Source organism: Leptinotarsa decemlineata, unplaced genomic scaffold, assembly GCF_025532065.1.
Source record: "Leptinotarsa decemlineata unplaced genomic scaffold, Ldec_3_MD MMD2_tig00026330_RagTag_RagTag, whole genome shotgun sequence".
Taxonomy (NCBI): Eukaryota; Metazoa; Arthropoda; class Insecta; order Coleoptera; family Chrysomelidae; genus Leptinotarsa; species Leptinotarsa decemlineata.
In genome coordinates, this window is record NW_027412690.1 from 6249995 (window position 1) to 6262007 (window position 12013).

At 34.7% G+C, this 12013-nt stretch overlaps 1 protein-coding gene across 1 annotated transcript in view; it reads right to left on the reverse strand.

Annotated features, from left to right (window-relative positions):
• The window catches only part of LOC111517492 (uncharacterized), a 297412-nt gene that overhangs the window by 183891 nt on the left and 101508 nt on the right, over window positions 1-12013 (reverse strand). Inside the window, exon 2 of the mRNA XM_074182893.1 lies at window positions 5248-5286. The gene's annotated coding sequence lies outside the window, so the exon portion shown is untranslated. The remainder of the gene's footprint in view (window positions 1-5247; window positions 5287-12013) is intronic.

Here is a 12013-nt window from a genome sequence, read left to right on the forward strand (position 1 = left end):
AAGAGTTAGGGAGTCGATGAAGAGATGATTGAATTCTTGCATCCGAGTCGGGGGGTAGTCATTCTCAACAGTTTTTGTAGATTGAGAAACATTACATGTAATTTTTGGCTAATAAATGTTGATGCCTTCGAAACAAAGCGTTCTATCAATAATCATGAAGGGACAACATATCCTAAGAATAGTCCAAAGAATAGTTCCTTAAATTTTTGCTGCACGTTCAATAACCACCCTGTTTATCAAAGTACTCAACAAAAATTGGGCTATTACAAGCAGATATTTGTTTTCGAAAGAGCTGTAGAAGATATTCAGTTTTTCCAAAATTTGTTCACGTTAATATTGCTATTAAATCTGCAGTCAGTTCAATCTTCCTCTTGAAGATGATCACTTGGTGATCGAAACACGTGTCGTGGAGTTTAAATGATGGTTTGGTGCATAATTCTTATTAAACAGTTCAATATTCCTATTGAAGATGATCACTTGGTGATTGAAACACGTGTCTAGGTGTTGAAAATAATGATTTGGTGTTGGGATGAAACTTCAGTAATATTCATTACTACACCAAAAGTTTCCAACAGTCCATCAAAATATTTTTAGTGGTAAATAAATGAAATTATGAAATCGTATCAAAATGACATTTAATCAAGCCTCCATATTCTACCAAAGTCGTGAAAAAAACATTAATTGTAAACAGCTGATTTGCAGTTACCTAGTTGTAGTATTCACCCCAGTAAAATACATGTGCTTATCCTTACAAAGGCTATGCACAAGAGTAAATGATTTCAGTAAATCTTCAGATTCCACTGGGAGATTTATTTCCAATCAGTCGCTTCGCTTGTTGGTAAGTTAAACTTTTTCAACCAGTTTACACGAAAAATTCGTTAATGAAGCTGACTCAAGCGCCCCGTGGTGTCGCATCAATATTATATTTGTATAAACTAATCGAAACAGAAAGATAACTGCAGCTCATTCCGAACACAGCCGGTTTACATGCAATAACTTCAAAATATAGTGCAGCTATAATCTTATGACATATGAGTGAGACTAGCATGTTTTCTTCATCAATTCAAAAAGAGAGAAAAAAGAACACAGTTTCGAAATTCAAAATATTAAGAGTAGCTTTACTTTTTTCTTGAAGTGTTTCTCGTTCAACATGTACACTGAGAAACTCAGCAATGTAGTTTACTCTACCTGAGAATTCCTCTCCAATAGTCCGGTCAATTTAGACATTTGAAGCTACCTAAATTCCCACCAAGATGAAAATCAGTAAGATTGTTTAAAATATGATTTAAAATGAAATTTGGAAGTTTCCCATCTTTCCCCTGTATGGAAACATTTTTATTCAAAGTCAAAGGTCGAAAAAATTAGTTTTTCGCGATTTTCAGCAAAACGGTGGGTTTTATCGTGAAAATACTTCCGACAAAAATTGTAAATCATGAAATTATCTACAAAAAATGTATCGATTTTTTTTTCTTACGAGCCACCGTTTTTGAGATATAACAATTCAGAAAGTTGTAAAAGTTGTAATCGTCATAATATGCACACGTTTTCACGCCAGCTATGAGGTAGAGTACTTAGCGCGTTTTTATAACGTAGTTTCCCCAGTAGGTCTATTTCACGGGTCAGTTGTGATTCAGTTTAATTTGAAACTATTGCAAAATAATGGATATTAGCAGAGATTGAAAAGATAAAAGCAATTTAACATTCCGGCTTTTTTGCAACTACATTTAGCACTGCACCCCGTTTTGCAGTAGTAAAATATTGTGTTCAGCAGTTTTTCCGGCACAGGTGGAAATAAAGTTTGGACTGGTTCTAATTTATTTATTTATTTATTTATTTGATTCATACAAACTTGTTAAGTTTTATTACATGGATTCCTATTATTAACAATATATACAATGTAAATTCAACTTAAAAAAGAAATATATTTTTATTACGTACCTACTATAAGAACTGTTGGGGTACAGTTTTAGGTAGATTTAATTTTCACGGAGATATATTCAGTATATTATTCAGTATTGTGTTACGGAATTTGGAATATGGTAAAGACCAATCAATATCCGTTATTTCATTGAATTCATTAGCTAATATCAACATGGTTGCGAGAGGTGATCTAGTGCTAGATATTGACACAGAAATATTGAACATAATTGTATGTCGAGTACGGCGTGAAGGGACATGAAACGGAATCAAGTGTAGGATTTCGGGGGAATCAATTCGATTATTAATTATTTTATATATGAATATCAGGGCTGACAAATTGCGTCTTTGTTCTAATGATAATATTTTGAATTCGCTCCTTAGCCGTGATGTTCGTATTAAATTGTAATCGGGCCATTTATGATATTTTTTAAAATAGAGATATCGAAGAAATTTGTTTTGAACCTTTTCAATTTCTTTTAAAGTAGTTTTGTATTCTCCTGTCCAAATTATTGAAGCAAACTTCAGTTTTGGTCTAACTATAGTATAGTAGAGTAATTTAATTGTATTTATATTATTAAATTCACGCGTTCGTTTCATTAAATATCCCAACATACGATTTGCAGATTTTACTAATACCATTATATGCTTTGTGAAGGAAAAAGTACTATTATAAGTAATGCCTAAGTCTTTCACCTCGGTTTTTTCTAATGACTTGTTGACCAACTTATAACCCCAGTCTGTGGGGTCTAGCTGATAACCAAGCCAAAATTGAACATGTTAATATACCCGAAAAAGATGTTGATGAGCAGCAACTGAGGTTGGAAGAAGACAAGGTAATTGTACTTGTTTTTTACTTTTGGTATTTTTGACGAAACATGCATATCTATACTTATCTAAGTAGGTAGTTTTTTAGGAGCTCCGTACATTGCCCTTTTACCTGAGATGTTGAAATTAATCCTCAATAAATCGCTCTCCTCACTTTTCCTGAGAGATTGGAAATGATTTGCGATAAATCAGGAACGTTCACACATATTTCTTTAACTAGTCGCAATAAACTGGTGTCCTGGAATTATTATAATTGCCTGAAATTGCGATTTTATTGCCCAATCAAATTTACTCGTCTCCGACTCGATAGTTAATCCTCCATTTTTTGCCATTTGCAATTAGAAAGTTTTAGAATCCATAGATTATCTGTAATCAATTATCGATTACTTGGCTTTATAGAAAACATTACATAAATCAGTCAAGTTGATGTTTTTCCAAAGAACATGTCTGTCGCTCAAATTTCTGGGAAATACTCAACTAGATTGGATAGTATTCCAAAAAGACTATTTTATCAAAAACTAGTCCAATTGAAAAAAAGGTGTAGCTGAAAGTTACGTCAAGACTCAAGATAATATTGAATCGAATATAAATATAGAAATTCTGTCGAATGAGTTGATGAATTTGACCGAGGTCTCATGATCTACAGTGCATTTTTTTTCTTGAACGGGTCAACTCAAAAAATTGAAATTTGGGATAATGAAATTAATGCATGAATACTTTACTTTGATGTGAAAATGGCAGATGAAACTTTCAAGATGGCGACTGGGCACCATAAAAACGACAAAAAATGTCAGTGCGACAATAAACATCATTATTCAGTTAGAATATTCTCATTTATCTTTCGGTTTTACTAGTACAAAGGTACCACATCAACAATCTCTAAAATGGTCAATTCTCGTCCATTGGAAAACAAAATTTGAAGCAACTTTTATTTACAGTGCGACGCGTCCTATCTGTAGAAAATATTTGAGGGAACGTGTATCCAAATTCACAACTACTGCTAGTGTACATAACAAACAGCCCCGGTCATTCGTCCATTCCGGAAGAACAGGAAGTGCAAATCATTGGTGAGGTGGTAGTAAATCCTGAACAGTCTACTTATTCCGTCGCGAATGATTGTGAGGTATCTCCTTCTACTGTCTGGATACTCTTGAAGAGGAATATGTATCATCCATACAAAATTAAAATGGTACACCAATTCACTGTAGATGAACCTGATCGAAGAATAGAATTCTGCGAAATCATGACGGAAACAATTGCAAGGTATCCTACCTATCTCCACAAAGTGACGCATGTACATTTTTTAAACGTCAATGTTCACAGACAAAATTGCCGTTATTGGAGTGACACCAACCCTCACGTTTTCCGGGAAACACATAACAATTATCTAGAGAAATGAACGGTTGGGCAGGAATATTGAGAAACCATGTTGTAGGACCTTTATTTAATGATAAAAATTCAACAAAAGTATTGAATATTCTGGAAACTACTGTTGACCCTCTCATCACTGAAATCGTCGAAGCGAATCCTAATGAATTCGATATGGATATTGTATTCCAACAAGATGGAGCACCACCTCATTACTCCAGACAAGTGAGAAACTATTTGGATACAACTTTTCCCGGTCGTTGGATTGGCCGTCGAGGTACTACGGAATGGCCAGCTCGCTCTCCAGATTTGACACCTTTGGACTTTTTTATGGGGCTACTTGAAGCAAAAGGTGTACGAAACTGAACCTGCTTCAATATTGGATATACTGCAGACAATAATCAATATTTGTAGAGATATTGACGTTACTGTGTTCGAAAATGTTTGGCGTGAAATATCGAATAGGCTCTTCATATGTCAAGAAGTTCAAGGCAACCGTTTCGAGCATCTTCTGAACTGACCTCAAGCTTATTATCTCATATTATGTAGTTAAATGTTAATGTATTCAGGCAATTATTAAAAGTTCCGCCATTTTGTAGTAATTGAAGATATTGATATTATGTCACAAGACCCCCTTTTTATTTAATTTTTTTTCCCAGATGGCGCCAAGTCGCCATCTTGAAAGTTTCATCTGTCAATTTCACTTTAAAATAAAGTATTCATGCATTAATTTCATTATCTCAAATTTCAATTTTTTCAGTTGACCGTTTCAAAAAATAAAAGGGGGGGACATTGAAGAAATGCGCTGTATAATCATGTATCTTAAACTATTATTAAATATCGAACTATTCTGTGAATCAGATCTATTCACATCTACGAAATTTTTATGTTGTTTCATCCACTTTGTAGAATCAGTTACTGACTTCATGGCTACAATTTAAAAATAACAAATTTTTCTTTTTCCAAGCTCGAACAAGTTTTCTATAACGGATCATGGATGCATAAACAGAGATAACTTTCTAGAATCACGTCATGTCGTATCATAGTTACAGTCATGCGTAATCATGCAAATATTTTCTTGATTATTGGTACGCCTGATGCGCCATAATATTAGTGATTTTGTAAGTCACTTACCGCCTTTGATATTTTGAGCAGAGCAGCATCAGCATGTACCTGAAATATTATAGAGAATGTTAATATTAAGTCATTAATAGGGATTGGTAGTTCACGTATGAACATAGTGTTTGTAAATTACACTGTCAAAGTAATAGAATATTCATCTCAGAATATCAGCAACATTTTTTGAATATCTATTTTATTTTTGGGATAAAAACTATTTTAACTTGAAAAATCACCTATTTCTAAAGCTCTCCGAATAACTGAATGTGGTTTCATGAAATACAGTTTTTCCGTTATTTTTCTGCAGAAATAGAAGAAGTCTACTTTCCTCAGAACCCCAAGGATACTTGAGGTTTTTTATTATCTGATCGTTTGCATGTATGGAGCAGTGGTATGGCTAGAGATACGCCAGTCATTCACAAAACGTGCGAATTTCTCACATAACCTCAATTTCAGCTACCTACAAAGCAAATGTATGTTTGGAGACTGTTTGAAACTCATCTGCCTGTTGAATCAAAGTTCGTCATCTAAGCATAAACCTAAATTTTCACCCTCCCTCAAAAACCCAATGAGATCATTGTTAATGGGAATCGAAATATTTTTTTTTCCGAATTACCTTTGCCTTTGGTTCCAAAAAACACAATTTTTTTTTTTGAATTAAGTTTCAAACTGTAAGCCCTTGAAACATAGTTATAATGTCATTGAAGCTGAACGACAGATATAACTGCCTATCGTCAGCGTAATAATGTATACTTATTGTCTGACAAACTTGTGGAAATCGTCTATATAAAGGGCGGAGACAAGTGGTCCTGAAACCAAGCCTTGTGGAACTCCTCATATCTATGCCTGCTGTGGGGGTTTCTCACTACATCAGATAACATATCAATTCCGAGGATTTCAAAATTTCAAATATATTATTTGCAGAAATTGAAAAACCGAATTATTTCAACATTTTGGAGAACAATGTGGATTGTCCCATTGAAATGATGAAGTACGTTTTCCAACTTACTGACCTTTCTGAAAACTTCATCACTTAAAATCGTCAATATGATCAAAGTTGTGATTCATGAACAGTAGTATTCAAATCCAGGGATGTTTTAGGTCATTCAATTGTTCTACTTCAGTGAATCCATTTCTTTAGGAATATATATCTCTCTCTTTCTTTAGTTTCTTGACTGTGGAACTGAATTATTCACTGCGTGAATTTCAGTTCATATTCTGTGAATTAATAGAGGATCGATAGTCCCTTGAAAAATGTTAAAGATACATATAGGCTGTTTTCCTCATGGAATAAATCGGTAATAGTATTTTGAAGAATAACTCGTTTTTGCGACCGTGTTGTGTACCTTTCTGAAAAAATACAGGCTCATATCACTTCGCAAGACAAAAATTTTGTTTGTCAATCGCTGAAACATATATTCAAAAAAATATCAGAAATGTCATCAATTATGTCAAACATGGATTCAAAAAGGTGTTCTGTCAAAATCATTCTCGTATAGCTTTTGAGGTAGGTATCAATATGTTATAGAGGTTGAATCTTTGTATTTTCAGAACTTCTCGTGTAGTCTTGCTTTCTGGAATTGCCCGTAAGAAACTGATCTCTGCAACAAATATCAAATTATCGATTTGAGTTCTTTCATTCAATATTCGTGTGTTATTCATTTTCCTACTCTTCACTGTACCATTTTGGAAAACTTTGTCACTAAATCAGGATTATGCTGTGACTTTCATCACAATTTGGATATCTTTCATTGAAAACTTCCATGTAAATTGAAATCATTTTCAATTTCGGGAAGAGTAAAGCATTTTCAGACATTCTCAAGTTTTCTACTCAACAACGTTGTCAATGAATAGCAAATCTGTAACGTTTTGGTCAAAATCTGAAACACGAATATGTCAAGAATATTGAAAAAGTGAAGAAATAAGTTGTATGTGCAACTCCAGCAAATAAAATTCGAAATCAACCATTCAATAGAAGAAAATGAAGCATCGAAATTTCCATGTTACATTTTTTTGAGTGAATAATTCGCCCTTTTAACAATAAAAAAAATATCTAGTGTCGCCTAAATCAGATCCCTTTTTATTGATTATAATTTTCCGCAACATAACTGTAAGAAAAATCAAGTCTATACAAATATGAGAATATCATGCAAAGAAGTAACTTTCAGACTCAAACTAGAAGAAAAGCCCTCTCAAAACAGCTTCTTTCATATTGTGTGTTTTTAATTTCATATATTAAGTAGTTCAATTACATATGCGAATCCCTTTTCTATAATTCATTCTCATACTTTAATATTTATCATATATTAATTTTTTCCATTTGGACCGCTGTTTCACCACATACAAGCAAGATCTGATGCTTGTGTGGTTTCTACGATGTTTATTCAACTGTATGTATTACTTTAGTAATTTCTATTTGTGATTTGAATCTAAATAAACATTATTATTATTATTATATACAGGGTGTCCCTGGACTTCCTCTTTTCCTCTCGGGAATGTATAGATGGGGTCAAAATATCACCAGTACTTCATATAACTTTTTTTCCTAAAATCCTTCGTTACCAAGTAACGGGCCCTCGAAGTTACAAAATGAAAAATGTTTTTCTTTGATAACTTTTCAAGTGAATATTCAAAATCATCCAAATTTTGGTAATTGACTAAACGAATGAATTCCTTCGATGGGCTTTCATGCAGGAGTCAGTTGTTTTGCTACAAAGTCAGGAACGGACTACCCCCGATGGTCCACACCCCAAAACTTTGAAATGACAGATATTTTTCAATATTTTTCAACAAATTAAGGTTACTTGGACAATTTTATGAATAAAAGTACTCGTGTGGAAAGTCGATCGGAGCAACGAGTCTTGATAAAAATGTAGTTTCACTCGACGACATCAAACCCGCTCGTCCACCATTATTTGAAATGAATAATTATCAAAGCAGAAATAATAATGATAACGTTAATTCAACAACATTTATCCTGAGATGTCTACCATTATTCGAAAATATTAGTTTTTAAGGAAAATGGAAATGATAGGTAAAATGTTCATAACGAATTTTTATAATGCAAACACGTTTAACTAACGAAACTCAAGAGCCTCAAGAGCAAACAGAAATGAAAAATCCGCTACAGAAACTGCTCGATATGACCACCTTCTCTCTCTATACATTTTCTTAGTCTGCGAAGACACCCTCTCTGTACTTGAAATAGCATTCCAGGGTCGTTTCGTATGGCTTCACAATGTAATGTTATTCTATTCAACAATGAATCTCTTGTTTGAATAGGTGTAGCGTAAACAAGGCTTTTTAGATGCCCCCACAGAAAGGAATCCAATGGATTTAAATCCGCAGACCGCGATGGCCATGAATATGGCCCACCTCTACCAATCCATCTATTGTGGAAAATATGGTTCAGATGGTCACGCACAATCAAACTAAAATGAGGAGGAGCGCCATCATGCATGAACCACATATCTCTTCGGGTTTGCAATGGAACATGTTCCAAAAGTCCATTCAAATCGTTCTGAATGAACTCCAAATAACGTTCTCCATTCAATCAGTCCTGTAGAACGAATGGTCCTATAAGATGGTTTCCTATGATACCAGCCCAAACATTCACGTTGAATTTCCGTTGGTGTTTGGTTTGCAATATCCCATGGGGATTTTCTTTGGCCCATATATGGAGATTATGAGAGTTGATAACTCCATCTCTACTGAAACCTGCTTCATCAGTGAATAAAACTCGATTATTAAAAGTCATATCCTCTCTTTGCCTATCCATGAACCAATTGGCATATTCCAGTCGTGCTGGAAAATCTTGAGGTGTCATGGCATGTACCTTCTGGATGTGAAATGGGTGGAGCAGTTGTTCCCTAATTATTCTATGAATAGTGGACTTGGATGTATGGAACTGTTCTGATAGATTTCTGATGCTCATTGAAGGATCATCAGCGACGGCTTCCAAAATATTTTCCTCCAATACAACGGTACGTACAGTCCTAGGAGCGCCCTCACCACCTCGTTTTGGCAAAACTGTACCTACAATAATATCGAAATAACACAACGTGCTCAAATTAATTATCAATTATTACATACCTGTCTCCCTCAAGCTGCGATCGACACGCTCGAATGTTTCTCTTGACGGTACCGTTCGATTGGGAAAATGCTCGAAATACAGACGACGAGCTTCTGCAGCATTACAAAATGCTCGTCCATAAAATACATGCATATCTGCATATTCATTGAATGTAACCTGTTCGGCCATATCAAAAAAATTCAAAATATCTTATATGTAGAATATTGACAATACAATGATAGTCATATGACAACGCACCACTCAACAAAACAAAATCGCATTCCAGTTTCTCATTTTTTATCAAAACTTTCTAAAAGGTTTTTTTGTCAACATCTGTGAAAGAAATGGAACATAATTATTCCCTGGATATTTTTCACCTGATCATGTGCAGCCGTTTTTGTAGTTCATTCGTTTGCTTTTTATTAGTATAGTAAATATTTTTTCCGATGTGCGTTTTTTCAGCTAAATTTAGATTCGTGTTAAAGAATTTCTCCCATAAAATTATAATTATCAGTGAAACTCCTCAACAGTTTAGCTGTGAAGAAGAATTTGAAACATTCGAATGTTGAGTTTCATGAGATTCAGATAACTGATCAACACGAAACGTGATTATTCCACACGTATTATGTAAATACAAAATATGGAATGAATTCGCTATTTCATAGTAGAGTAGCTTGTTAGTTTAAAAACACCACGAATCTACAGAACTTGATATTTCTTTTGAAAAAATATCTGCTATCACAATTGTGACTTAAACTTCCATATAGGTACTGTACTTTTTGTTTACGACTTCATTTTAGCATACTTTGTATTATTCCTGTTATAAATGTTGTTGAATTAACGTTATCATTATTATTTCTGCTTTGATAATTATTCATTTCAAATAATGGTGGACGAGCGGGTTTGATGTCGTCGAGTAGAACTACATTTTTATCAAGACTCGTTGCTCCGATCGACTTTCCACACGAGTACTTTTATTCATAAAATTGTCCAAGTAACCTTATTTTGTTGAAAAATATTGAAAAATATCTGTCATTTCAAAGTTTTGGGGTGTGGACCATCGGGGGTAGTCCGTTCCTGACTTTGTAGCAAAACAACTGACTCCTGCATGAAAGCTCATCGACGGAATTCATTTGTTTAGTCAATTACCAAAATTTGGATGATTTTGAATATTCACTTGAAAAGTTATCAAAGAAAAACATTTTTCATTTTGTAACTTCGAGGGCCCGTAACTTGGTTACGAAGACTTTTAGGAAAAAAAGTTATATGAAGTACTGGTGATATTTTGACCCCATCTGTACATTCCCGAGAGGAAAAGAGGAAGTCCAGGGACACCCTGTATATTGAATTACACGAAAGAAAAATACTTTCCAAACAAATATCCACCAGTAAGAATGACAGTGTTTCATGAAGGTGGAAGTTTACCTTTTTCATTCACTATATTCTGTAGCAAACCTGTGAATGATATCTGATTCAATTCCATAACGAATGTTTGGATTGCAAACTGAATGAAGATTCAAATTTTTTTTTATTTAATAGGTTATCCTTTTTACAATTTACATATGAAGTTTCATTACCCTCAGTGTGAGAATGGATGCACCTAAGTAACTGAAGTACATGTGAAGCGCTTTCCATCTACCACTCTGGGTAGTCAATTATATAATAATAACAATAATAACAAGGTGCACGGCCGGGCGCCTCGCGGCAGGCCCTAATGCACTTGATATCAGCATGTTCAGCATATGCGGTCTTGGTCTATATCCATCGACATAACGCGGCCCTAAGAGTGCTAAATTACCATCTACGGCACTCTTACGGAATTGAGGAGACACCGATGTTGCCCTACGCTCCGGGGTATATTGAATCCGTTGTGGGGAATGAGAAGTGCCGAATTTATTGGAACTATTCGTTCTCGACCACCAGAGCAAAACGATATTTGTCGTGGAGTTTTCAGCTCCTGGCGAGACGAATATCGTCAGAAAAGAGGATGAAAAACGAATAAAACATCGAAATTTTCTTTTCGAACTCCGCAGACTCTATCCAAATCACTCTGTCAAGATGGTTGTTCTGATTATTGGAGACCTAGGTGGAATTATGTTCTTACTGTCAAATCTTAAAATAATACCTGCTTGACGCACTAACGCAGAAATGTTGGCCGCACAGATGCAGAAGACTGTCATTCTTGGCTGACTGCGCTTGGTCAGGGCACATGATTCTCGGATCCAATGATCACTTACCCCACGGTGTGGGGAGTGGTCATTGGTTGATAATGCTGGCACGCCCTCCCGAATCTATCGGGGCTTCGAGGGATTGGGCCTGACCAGCGCACACTACGGTGAAAAAAAAATCGACTTTGTTCATCATAATATACAATAGAATACATAGCTATGACAGTAAAATACTATTTCAATAAATGATGAATTTGCGAGGGTTCAGTCTGAGGTGTTTTTCAACCCTACCTTGAGAAAGGGAGTGTCTACAAGTATAATCGTAATACAGAAATCTATAAGGGCAATTGAACAGATGTGTGTGGTTATCAAGATTGTCAATCCGAATTTCCTTTGAATTTGATTTTCAATCTTTTCTTGAAATTCTGTAGAGTGAACGATTTATATTCATTTGGCAATTGGTTATAGAGCCTGGCGGCATTGTAAAAAAAACTGCGAATATAAATGGAACTGCATGTGGTAAAATTTGCGACATCCGTAT